The sequence below is a fragment of the Eucyclogobius newberryi genome, unplaced genomic scaffold (assembly GCF_026437365.1).
Source record: "Eucyclogobius newberryi isolate DKJ021-1_F unplaced genomic scaffold, fEucNew1.0.hap1 SCAF_182, whole genome shotgun sequence".
In the NCBI taxonomy this organism is placed as follows: domain Eukaryota; kingdom Metazoa; phylum Chordata; class Actinopteri; order Gobiiformes; family Gobiidae; genus Eucyclogobius; species Eucyclogobius newberryi.
The window spans coordinates 118,460-131,507 of record NW_027315815.1 but is presented as its reverse complement, the minus strand read 5'-3'; the positions used below and the strand labels follow the sequence as shown (position 1 = coordinate 131,507).

The window sequence follows — 13,048 nt, the reverse complement described above, 5'->3', positions numbered from 1 at the left end:
TAATGAAAACCCAGAATTTTTCAGTACTAAGTCTGGTAAATTAATCTGTCACTTTAATTTCTCAGTGAGTGGTCACAATTACAGTATAAGACATATGATACAGTTCACTCTGAATGTACTCAATGCTTTGACAGTACAGCATCTACGTAGTAGATTGGCCATCACATCACAATTCATCATTGGAAGTAACACTTCATTTGAAATCTTAAGCCAATACGACAATTTTTCATCCATTGTCACACATTTGTACTTGTAAATTAGGGTGTAAAAATGGCTTCCTTTCCAAAGGAAATATTTTTTTTTTGTCAGGAGTGGGATTTGAACCCACGCCTCCATTCAGAGACCAGAATCCCCTGTGGCGAGGAAGGAGTTTACCTTAAGTCTGGCGCCTTAGACCGCTCGGCCATCCTGACACTTTATTTAAGTGAACTGTGAGTATACAGAATCAGATCCGTTATTACAGTAGCACAAATGACCGTACCTATACTTTGGTAAAAAAACACATCAAACTGCTGTCTCTTTTTAAAGGAGTTTGATGTGGTTGTTGTCACATCAAACTACTGCGTCCTTTAAAAGTCCACATCAAGCTAATGCTTCGTTTTAAAGTCTATTGCAATTGAGATGTCAGTCGAGAGCCGTAACAGCAGTAGTGCATCCAAGAAAGCTGTGTAGTGAATGGATATAGAACCTTTAGTGAAGCAGGAGCCAACAGGCTATTCACATCCTTGTGTAGGGTCTCAAACTACAGGTATTCAGTTTACGATTAAGGAAGATTTCTTAGCAGAAACGAGACAAGACGGGGCACCAGGGTAAAACCCAAAAAGCTAAGATACGGTCCTTAATCGCGCTCGTTAAATGGTCTGAAGGGTGTTTCACGATTCAGGGACTTACGCATAGTCTAATCAAACAAACAATAGTCAATAACTCTTTCGTGTAGTTTATTTATCAAAAGGGCAATCAAAAAGGGCACCAGAGCAGAAATGCGCACAGGTAAATCACAGGTGATGTTATATCAGATTTAACAGCAGATTTCATGCAGATAATGTTAAACCAGGGTTTTGCCTTTGATAATCAAACGTGTCTATGCTAATCTATATCAAAAAGAGGGAAAGTGAGAAGCTAAGGGAGGAGGAACAGCTGAGTTCTACCCAAATCACGCCACAAAAGAACCGCACACTGAAGTCGGCTTACGATTTTGTAGAACTCGGTCCGGCTGGTCCTTGTCCGCGGACGAGATCCGTGGCGAGGCAGCGGCGTGGAGCGGTGTGGCGGGCGAAGGCAGTGGCGTGCCGCGATATCCGTGACGCGGGGCGGCAGCGGTGGCGCGAGGCGGCGCGTGGAGCGGTGTGGCGGGCGAAGGCAGTGGCGTGCCGCGATGTCCGTGACGCGGGGCGGCAGCGGTGGCGCGAGATGGCGCGTGGCGATGTCCGGGAGTTCCTTAGCGGTAGAACGCTTTAGCTGCGTGTTAGCTCCTCACGCGGCCTTTACTCAGATGAGAACGTAGCGCTGATCCACGTAAACGGCGTAGATTACTTCAAAAATAGTAGAAGCGAAGTAGAAAAGAAAGTCTCTGTCCGGTTTAGCGCTTAAGCTTAGTTCCAGGTGTTTCCAGGTGTTTTCAGAGTTCAGGGGGGCGATGAGGCTGGCCTAGTCTTGTCGACCCACGTGGCGGACGCTTTGTTGAGACAAAGGAAAAGTAAACAGGCTCGTCCGTGGAGACGGCTTCAAAGAGATAGACAAAGGCTTGAACAAAAAAAAAGGAAGAAGAGAGCAAGAAGAGAAGAGAGGAGAAGAGAGCGTTCCAAGCTCGGAGCGTCTTTTTGTCACCTAGCGCCGCAGGGCACGGTGGGAGCGAAAGGGGCGGGCGCTACTGCGACGACACGTTAAACACTTTTGGCAGTTTGTGCACATTATTCCTTGAGGTAGATACATTTTACATCTTCTTTCACCTGTGATGGGCACTCGAGTTAAAGCATTGGGAATATAAAACCTTAAACAGTGGAAAAATACGTAACACAAGGTGAAACATGAGGTGTACGGAGTTGATTCGGACAAACATTCATGGCATAATCACATAAAACATAGTTTTCATCGGGGCGTCCTCCTGTAAGACTGTGGGGGAGAAGGTCTGTTATCGCCAAAGTCACAGCGGCTCCCTGCGGTGAGGGAGAGAGGGAGAAAGAAACCCCCCCAATGTTCAAAGAGAGATTTTCTGTTATCTGGCCGTGGAATGTCCATCTCCATTCCCCTACACTTGCAATGAGGTCAAATATAGGACAAACCCATTGTCAGGAGTGGGATTAGAACCCATTCCTCCACTTGTAGACCAAATTTGCTTACGCTTAGGTAGGAGTTTACCTTGACCCTGACACCTTGGACATTTCAGCGATGCTGACATTGAGCTCCCTTATCTCGAAGATAACGTTCCAAAAATCAGTACAAAGTAAATGCTTTGGCAACCTTACACTAGATGAAGTCTTTCCATTTATGTAGAGTACATATAAAGAGATGACTTTAACAGGTGATGAGAATTGAGTGAAATAGTTGCAATCTCATTGTTACAGAGGGTTTAATTCTTCTTCTTTCGGTTCAAACAGAAGAAAATTTATGACCAAGATTTCAAGGGTTGTAATGGCAAGCAGTCCACTTTTTGATTCTCAGTTTGTTGGCAAGGAATGACTGATGTGGACCCATTTTGGATGAAAACCGTGTTTTGCGTTTGTGGAAATGAGCATCATGGAAGGATGTATGGGCTCTGTGGCGCAATGAGTCGCTAATGGTGAGAGAACATATTTGTTTTTTACAATGGAAAGTCTGCTCGCTTTACTATCTGATGAAAGGCACTGCTGAACGAGGTTCAATTGCCAAGTGTGCTTGAAAAAGTAAGCAAATACATCGGCATTATGTCAAATAACATTATCTTGCAATTTTTCCTCAATATCCAGATTAACTGCAGTATATTGAGTGCGCAATAAATTGGCGAGAGTCGATTGATTGAAAAACTTCCAGTTTTTTTATAGCTACATTGGTACAGGGGATTTAGCTTAAAGGTAGAAAGATTGATGCCCTCGCTCTCCATTAAACACAGTTGATTGGACAGGGGCTGAACTTTCGAATGTTGCTGGCTCGCTTTAAAAAAAAAAAAAGATATTGCGGCTTGTAGAGTCGCAATTATTATACCATGTGGGCTGTATGACTCTGTGGCGCAATTGGGCAGCGCGCTCTGCTGTTAACCGGGAGGTTGGTGGTTCGAGCCCACCCAGGGACGATTGGAAGAGCAATTGCAGGCAAAGTCTACGAGGTAAAATTGGTCAATGAATATCGACTAACAGGTTCGAGTAGCATTTTTGAAACGCAGGGTAAACTCCCAATGGATATGGAGTCCGTCGCCTTAACCGCTCGGCCACAACGATACGCTGATACACCGCCCCCTGTAAGTATTATCATTAGTAAGCCATGCCACCTCCCCGGCTTGACCTGCAGGTGTCGCAATTGCGCACGCGCCCGTTTTACTCTCTCTCTCTTTCTCTCTCTCTTTCTCTCTCTCTCTTTCTCTCTCTCTCTCTCTCTCTCTCTCTCTTTCTCTTTCTCTCTCTTTCACTCTACTTCTTCATCGTAAGGACATAATTTTTTTTTTTTTTTTTCATCCTTATTATTTAAAATAAAATAAAAATTGACACAATAGCATTTAAAAAAATATCTATATATTATTTTTCTCTTTTCGGCGTTGTCGCATTCTTTATTCAAAATAGTAGCGTGGCGGCGGCGGCGACCGACCGACCGACCGACACCCCTTTTACAAGCGAGCAACGCCATTATAGGCTTTCACCAGGATGGCCGAGCGGTTAAGGCTTCGGACTCAAGATCCGACGGGCGGTGGCCCTCGTGGGTTCGGATCCCATTCCTGGTATAAGCTTCTTGGACAAATATAAAAAATAAAAAAAACACAACACAGGAAATTTTTGGCGGCGGCAAGGCAACGGCGGCAACGGCAGCGATCGTAAGGTCGACAGATACTTAGGTCCGAGCGCAGCGCGGGCAGTAGCTGGGGGCGCACTCGCCACACACGTGTACGAGGCACCCTCGGTACACGTTCGTCGTTTTAGTGTCCTTGCTCCTGGGGCATATTCGGCACCACTTCCTCTTCGCGGGTACAGCAGCGGGTTCTCTTCCTCCTCCTCCTCCCCCCCTCTCTCCCCTCTCCTCTCCCCTCTCTTCTCCCCTCTCCCGAGATGTCCCCGATGACGCCAGGTCATCCCCCCCCCTCCCCCTCCCCCTCCCTTCCTCCTCCCTCCCGCGTATACGAGGCGCGACGAGCGCGCTCCCCAGCTGCTCCATGAACAGCCTGCGTCTGTGGCGTTTGCCGACCATCCACATCAGGTTCAGCTCCCGCCACAGGACGAAAGCATTGTACGCGGACACGTCGATCATGTTGTGGAACAGGACGAGGGCCCACCGGCAGGTTTTCCTCCTGCAGCTGTAGGTACCTGTCACCTTGTCCAGGTTGTCCACGCCTCCCTTGGTGCGATTGTAATGCAGCACGGCCGCCGGTTTGCTCGGAGGAGGAGGCTCGCCGCCGCCGCGATTGCCGTCTCCGTAGGTGGCGCCGCACCGTGGTGAGGATCTGCAAGTTCTTGCTCTTCTTCGCCAGGTAGGAGACCAAGGCGACCGAGGGGACTCCGTTCGTTGCCGTAGCCGTTGGAAGAGGTCCCCGGCGCGGTCTCGCCCAACGTGAACACGAGACGGAAGACGCGATCGCCCTGCGCTTCGTGTCGACCAGTTCCCGCGGGAACTCGCTCCTGTTGGCGCGCAGCGTCCCCAGCAGGGTGAGGCCGTCCCTCTCGAAGAATAGCCTGCGGGCGAGCTCGTACGAGGTGAAGAAGTTGTCGCACGTGACGTTGCGCCCCCCCCGGCCCCCCTTCCCAGTCCCTCGGTGAGATCGAGCACGACCCGCGTGGCCAGGTTCTTCTCCGGAGGCGCGCGCTTATCGGATTTCCCGGTGTAGACCTGCATCTTCCAGGCGTAACTGGACAGCGAGTCGCACGCGACCCACAGCTTGATTCCGTACTTCGCCGGCTTTGAGGGAAGGGGCAGCGACCTGTCAAAGAAGAAAGAAGAACGAAGAAAGAAGAAGAAAGAAGAAGGAAGAAGGAAGAAGAAGAAGAAGAAGAAGAAGAAGAAGAAGAAGAAGAAGAAGAAGAAGGGGAAAAAAAATAAAAAAAAATAATGAAGGAAAAACAAGAACACAAGAACAACAAATATTATTTAATTTGAATTTACTTTTCATGATTTATTAATTTATTAATTTATTAATTTATTAATTTATTAATTTATTAATTTATTAATTTATTAATTTATTAATTTATTAATTTATTAATTTATTAATTTATTAATTTATTGATTTATTGATTATTATTATTTTCTCTTTTTTTTTCTCCATTTGTTTAAATAAAAAAAAATCACCTCTAAACGAAACCAGCCTCTCGTCTACGGTGACCTTGGATCCCGGATTGTACATGAGCGGCAGTCGCTTGCACCACAAGTCCCACAGCTCCCTGATGGGCGCCAACTTGTCTACTCCTACTTCTCCTCCTCCTCGCCTTGCCTCTCAAGCGACGGCTTGGAGGTCCACGAGATTTCCCCGCGTTTAGAGAGCATAAGGTGTTCGTCGTCGCCGCCGCCGCCGCCGCCTTCTTCTTCTTCTTCTTCTTCTTCTTCTTCTTCTTCTTCTTCTTCTTCTTCTTCTTCTTCTTCTTCTTCTTCTTCTTCTTCTTCTTCTTCTTCTTCTTCCCCTCGCAAGTTCTGATTGATTGGTTTCAACAAAGATTACTGTCAGAGGATTATAGTGGTCATTTCTTTGTTTCATTTCTTGCTTATAATAAGTCCTATAAAAGTCCTGTCTCTCCAAGTCAAAGGATTCCTTCAACACATCAATGCTTTTCATTTGAGTTTCTTTTGCAATGCGGTGAAACGTTTACGCCTTTTGTAATCCAGGCGTTGAATCATAAGCTTGGTCATAAGAAAACCAGCTCCAGATTTTAACAGCTTTGTTTAGTTTGTATGCTTTGGTTGGCTCCTTTCAGGGGGTAAGCACAGATTTTACCCAAAGATTCTTCATGTTTCTGCACTTTTTCAAAAGAGTAACGCTACTCTCGGGGCACTCAAGGTTCCACTGAGATTTGAACTCGGATCGCTGGATTCAAAGTGTGCTAACCATTACACCATGGAACCGCAAAATGATCCCTGGACGGATAACGGTGATCCAAAGCTACAAGTCTTTACATCAATCATCCCTTGCCAAAAAAATGAGAAACAAGGAGTGCAAACAGTGCAAACAATCTTGATGTGCAGCAATACTTTTCCCTCTCTTAATGCAAAGTGTAGCAGCAGTAAACTTGAGGGAGAAAGGTATGGGTTTGAGGGCTCTTCTTGTGGGCTTTACTCTCCTTGTAAATATTTTTCATAGACAAAAGAGTAGGCATTTCCTGTTTACTAAACAGGCCCTTTGACCAAGGAAGCCCCAGCGCCGTAATGATTTCCTGGTTTCCTTACATAATTACATACAGTGGTTACTTCTGGGATTGTATTTCTTGCTTGCTCTGGCAAGGTGAGCAGTCGTCCCTGGGTGGGCTCGAACCACCAACTTTTCGCCTACCAGCAGAACGCGCTAGCCGATTGCGCCACAGAGGCGAGAATCTTGACATACCCATAAAAGGTTTAACCCTCTAATTGCAATTAAAAATGAAGAAAAACTCTGGATTCAGAGCGCTAGCCGCTATACCGTTGAACCACACCTTTCTACAGGATGTCCTGTTTTGAAAATAAGTATGACATTTGATCATTGGGCTATATCAAAGAGAGCAGCATTGAAGTAGGCAAACTTCTGCTTCATAGTTTCATTGTGTGGTGGTCATCACATCTGCCCTACACGCAGAAGGTCTTGGGTACAACATTCAGCGAAACCAAACATGTTACCAAACATGTTCATGCTAACAATGTTCCAATGAAAGCTTGCTGTTTATGTTTTATAGATCCTTTCCATGCCATTTATGTCCTGATCTCGCAAAATATCCAATAGACCCAGCATTCCTATTCATTGTATTTTTGAGCAAAGACTAACATTCAGGTACACATGCCGAAACCCGGGATTGAACCAGGGACCTTTAGATCTTCAGTCTAACGCTCTCCCAACTATTTCGGCTACTTTTTCAAAAATTTAGGCAAGGGAGCGAAACGTGTGGCATAACGTAGCGAGAAAATGAACTAGTTCTGTGTGTCCTTTTTTCTTTTCTTTTGATTAAAAATAAAAACAATACAGGACACGACCAGGGAGCAAAAATCGAAATAAAAAGAACATAAATAGCACTAAACATAAAATAAAAACAAAATCACATTTAAATGAAAATAGGGGTCCTACTTGGTCCAAAGTCGATCAAATTAGTGCTTATCCAAATTAAGCCTGAATGTCACTGTTTTCCATTCATCCAATGTCTAATGTCTGTTACTATGTCAGTCAAGTCTTTGATCGTTGGCGTGGTTGGTGTCGAGCATTTCTTTGTGATGGCCTTTTTCTCTACAGCCAAAAGTATGTTCCAAGGGTATCCATTTATTGTGTCCATGGCAGGAGTGTTGAGGCCCAAGTACATAGTTTTAAATTTGAGTGGGATGGCAAAGTCAAAAACAGTCTGCAGTGCCCTTTGAATTTCAGTCCATTATTTTTGAGCAACAGCACAGCCCCAAAACACCTGATAGTGGTTTGCCTGCTGGGTTCTCCAGCAGTTAGCATTTCCTTGTGAATAATGGACACTTTGACATGGTGTGGTGAAAAAAACATATTTTTCCCCTTCAGGCATGTGATTTTGTGGTCTTCCTCAGGGCTGTTCCTACATTTCCACACTCTTGGTCAGACAAAACCAGGTTAACTTCTCGTTCCCATTGGTTTAGAATATACTCAGCAGAACGTTGTCCAGATTACCAATGCATTGAGATCATTTAGAAATGATTCCCCTCGCAAGTTCTGATTGATTGGTTTCAACAAAGATTACTGTCAGAGGATTATAGTGGTCATTTCTTTGTTTCATTTCTTGCTTATAATAAGTCCTATAAAAGTCCTGTCTCTCCAAGTCAAAGGATTCCTTCAACACATCAATGCTTTTCATTTGATTTTCTTTTGCAATGCGGTGAAACGTTTACGCCTTTTGTAATCCAGGCGTTGAATCATAAGCTTGGTCATAAGAAAACCAGCTCCAGATTTTAACAGCTTTGTTTAGTTTGTATGCTTTGGTTGGCTCCTTTCAGGGGGTAAGCACAGATTTTACCCAAAGATTCTTCATGTTTCTGCACTTTTTCAAAAGAGTAACGCTACTCTCGGGGCACTCAAGGTTCCACTGAGATTTGAACTCGGATCGCTGGATTCAAAGTGCGCAAACCATTACACCATTGAACCGCAGAATGCTCCCTAGACGGATAACGGTGATCCAAAGCTACAAGTCTTAACATCAATCATCCCTTGCCACAAAAATGGGAAACAAGGATTGCAAACAGTGCAAACAATCTTGAAAAAAGCGAGCCAGCAACTTTCGAAAGTTCAGCCCCTGTCCAATCAACTGTGTTTAATGGAGAGCGAGGGCATCAATCGTTCTACCTTTGAGCTAAATCCCCTGTACCAATGTAGCTATAAAAAAACTGGAAGTCTCTCAATCAATCGACTCTCGCCAATTTATTGCGCACTCAATATACTGCAGTTGATCTGGATGTTGAGGAAAAATTGCAAGATAATGTTATTTGACATAATGCCGATGTATTTGCTTACTTTTTCAAGCACACTTGGCAATTGAACCTCGTTCAGCAGTGCCTTTCATCAGATAGTAAAGCGAGCAGACTTTCCATTGTAAAAAACAACCATGTACTCTCACCATTAGCGACCTTTGAATCCCCTTGCAAATTATGCCTAGAAGTCCAATGCGCTATCCATTGCGCCACAGAGCCCATACATCCTTCCATGATGCTCATTTCCACAAACGCAAAACACGGTATTCATCCAAAATGGGTCTACATCAGTCATTCCTTGCCAACAAACTGAGAATCAAAAAGTGAAAAGAGTGCAGTTAATCTGTGTGTGCAGGGATACTTTTCCATCTCTTATTCCAATTTGTAACAGCAGCGCATTTTCTGTCGTTGTAAATAATTTGCATGCTTGAATGGACAACTGAGTAGTAGTAGGTTTGAGATGGGCCGGTATTTATTTAGCACTGTGGCATCAAGACTGCTCTTCTTTAAGAGAGGCTTAATGACTGCAGTTTTAAGGCTCTTGGGAAAATTCCAGATCCAAGCAACATGTTGACTTTTTCATTGATTGGAGCCAACAGACTGCTCACCATAGACTTTAAAAATCTAGTAGGCAATGCATAAAGGCAGCATGTAGTGGAACTCAGACTTGTGGTGATCTCTTGGAAAGTTTTGTCAGCCACAAATGCAAAATGGGTTAACTCCAGTTGTCTAGTTGGCTGCGTGCTTGTTATCTGCAAATAATGGTATTATTAATGTTCTGAAATGAGTCTTGCAAAGAACACTGCAAACTCATTGCACCTGGAGAAATACAGAAACCATCAGACAAAGTAACATTTACCACACTGTAATTTGAAATATTAACCCGCTTTGTCATTAGCAGGTCCAGAGTGTGCCATTTGCCCTCTGTGGGGCCACTCAGGTGCTGAGTAAGACCAAAGCTTCTGATGACAGCGCCAAGCTCTTTAGAAGAAGACGAGGTTGAGCGGGGCGTGAAGGAAGGAAGGAACAGTCACTCACGTACGGGAAACTCCTACCAAGCAGTGGCCAGCCTATAGCACACTGGGATTCTGTGGTAATTGAACCAAGTTTAGCAGTTCCTTTCATCAGTTAATAACACAAGCAGGCTTTCCTATTTACCAATGTAGATAACAGGGGTTACAACAGTGACTCTGGTGGGTCTCGAACTCACAGCCTTTGAATGCCTTTGCAACTTTTGTCTGATTCCCCTTTTTCACAAAAGCAAAACAGTCATCCGAAAACAGTCTACATCAATCAATCCTTACCATCAAACTGAGAAACAAGGAGTGAAAAGAGTGCATTTACTCTGTTTATTCAGGGATACTTTTCAATCTCTAATTGCAAAATGTAAAAGAGCTCTTTCGGGTGATAAGTTTTTCTGTACATGTAAACAACTGATTTGCTTGAAAGGCTATCATGAAGGCACTGCTGGGATTTGAACCCAGGATGTCCTGTTTACTAGACAGCCACAGCGCCTCTTAAATGCTACTCCACCTGTTTCAGCTAGATATTCAGTGACCAATGTTACCTCGTAGATTTCGCCTTTTTGAGGTGCGTGCAATTTGTGGTGTGCTGCATGGTCTGGAGCTGGAGGTTTGGGAGTTTTTTGGAGTTTTTAATCGTTATTTTGATCATTTTCATTTACTTTTTTCAGTTTTTTTGTTTGTTCCCCTCCCAGTAAACTTACTGGGAGGTGGATTTTTTGTTTTTTTGTGAGCATGGCTCAAAGGACGGACAACACGGCATCGGACACTGGAATGGACACGACAAAGGCAAGACAAAGTTTGAAAGAATCAGTAAATAATAGAAAGAACAAAGAAAGAAGGATGAAATTTATGAAAGAACTCACTGTGGTATTGGAACTAACGGAGGGAGCACAAATCACGCCACTAGCTTTTTTGAAATCAACTCAGGAGGTGTGCGGCTCCATAGTAGCGTGCAGACTCATCTCAAAGGACAAATATGAAGTAACCGTCAGTACCACCAAAGCGAAGGAGCGGCTCCTGGATGGGTACTGCATTGGAGGAGTCAGGGTTCACGCCCGTGACATCTCGGTTGATGAGCTGGTCATGTCCTTCATGGGGCTGCCGGCTTATATCGAGGACGAGGAGATCCTGGCCAAGCTCTACGCCTGGGGGGTCTCTGCGGTCTCCGAGGTGAGGAGGAGAATGTGGCCGGGGACGAACATGGCGGACGGCACCAGGTTTGTACGGGTAAGGTTCACGGACACGGTGCAGTCCTTACCGTATTCTGTCAGGTTTGACACCGCGGGGGGCCCCGAGTACTTCAGGGTAATACACGACAGGCAGGTGCGGGTGTGTAGGGGGTGTCTCCAGCCTGGCCATATTCTGAGGGAGTGCCCTGACTTTCTGTGCCGCAACTGCGGGAGCCAGGGGCATTACGCGCGCGAGTGTGTCGCGCAGTGGGCCCCGAAGTGCAGAGAGTGCCGCATGTTCCGCCACTTATGTCCGTGTGGTGCGGGTGACAGAGAGGAGGACAGAGGGGAGGACAGAGGGGAGGACAGGGAGGACGCCATTGGAGGAGAGAGCAGTGACGTGGCCCAGAACGTGCCCGCAACTGCTCTCTCCGAAGTAGAGGAGGTTTTGGAGGAGGAGGCTGTGGAGGAGTCAGGGGAGCCAGAGGTGTTCGGCTCCTCTTGCTCCTCTGACTCCTCAGACGAGGAGGCGCCCGTCGCACTGGAGATGGTGCTCGGCTCAGCGCTGGCGTCTGGGAAGGTGGGAGCAGGACAAACTGCTCCTCCTGACCAGAGGGAAGGGACTCGTGAGGGTCCAACTCCTAAGCCCGTGGAGGCAGAGGCTGAACCCGGGAGGAGGATGGGTGCGGGACAGGCCCCGCATCTTACCTCCAAAGGGGGGGACATCACCACAGGGCTGGGTGATGATCCCAAGCTCCAGTCGGACGGTGGTAAGAGGGGACAGGTGGAGAAGAAGGAAAAGAAAGGGACAAGACGCAGGAAGCAGGTGGCAGGAGATGGAGAGGGCGCTGCTGCTCAGAGCGGCTCCACCTCCTCCGCCTCCTCCATTCCAGCCACATCAAAAGCGCCAGCAGAAAGCTCCATCAACCCACCATCCTCCACACGCAGCTCTGCCCCACGAGGTGAGCTTGAGACTGTTTTTAATGATGACTTCATGGATTTCTCCACCCGTGAAGTCAGAAAAAGAGTGTGGGAGTCAGATGCGACGGGCGCCAAAAAGAAGTCGAAATAAAAGATGGGTTGTATCCTCCAAAGTCTCCTCTTAATGGCGTTCTCCTTGTCCTCTTGGAACGCAGGCGGCCTGCGGAGCCCAGTGCGGATGCAGAGCGCGTTACACTTTTCCAAGTGGGACGTGCTCTGCATCCAAGAAACGCATTGGGATGTCAGCCACGCGCAACGAGTGCGGAACGTGGGAGTAGGCTCTGTATTTTGGGCCCTGGGCACGGCGTGCTCGCGCGATGTGGCCACGGTGGTGAGGCCTGGTGTCTTAGGCCAACCCACCCTGGTACACGCCGACCCAGAGGGCTCCTTCCTGGTCCTGGACTTCACGGACACAGTGAAGTTCAGACTAATTAATATCTACGCCCCGAACGATGATGGTCTGAGGAGGCAATTCTTCAAAAAAATATTTCGCTTTGCAAACGACAATACAATCATAATCGGTGACTTTAATACAACACTTTGCAAGACAGACATCGGCATTAACAACTCTTTTAAAAACAGCACTGCCAGGACAGCCCTGTTGGAAGAAGCCGCCAGCAGGAACCTGACGGAGGTGTGGCGGTTCGTCCACCCCTTCCTGAAGGATTTCTCCAGGTGGCAGGGCGTCCTGAAGCAGTCCCGCATTGACCTCTGTTTTGCCTCCTCAGACCTGGCACAGAGAGTCAGTGGTGCTTCCTACAAGTGGTCAGGCTTGAGTGATCACTCCACTTTAGATATTTATTTTGGGTTAGTTTCATCACCGAGGAATGGAGGACTGTGGGTCCTAAACAGCTCCATCCTCGGTGATGAAACTTTTTGTAGGAAAATGGACTTTTTGTTTGATGTATTTGACATGGAGCTGGAGCTGATCGACAGCGTGGTCGATTGGTGGCCGACGGCAAAAACACGCATTAAAAAGCTCTGTGTCAATTACAGCAAACACAAGGCGTGGCTGTCGACCAGGAGGGAGACCGCTCTCCGCCAGCGCCTGCAGGTCCTGGACCAGGGCGCAGCTTCCACCACTGGCCCTGTGGATCCAGAGTA

General features: G+C 46.6%; 2 non-coding genes across 2 annotated transcripts; one reads left to right on the top strand and one right to left on the bottom strand.

Moving 5' to 3' along the window:
* Positions 1-303: 303 nt before the first annotated feature.
* Positions 304-413, bottom strand: trnal-uaa (transfer RNA leucine (anticodon UAA)). Its single transcript has 2 exons — positions 376-413; positions 304-349 (listed from the first exon to the last, which is right to left on the bottom strand). It is a non-coding gene; the product is annotated as a tRNA-Leu (tRNA).
* Positions 414-3,827: 3,414 nt separating this feature from the next.
* Positions 3,828-3,910, top strand: trnal-caa (transfer RNA leucine (anticodon CAA)). Its single transcript has one exon. It is a non-coding gene; the product is annotated as a tRNA-Leu (tRNA).
* Positions 3,911-13,048: the final 9,138 nt, after the last annotated feature.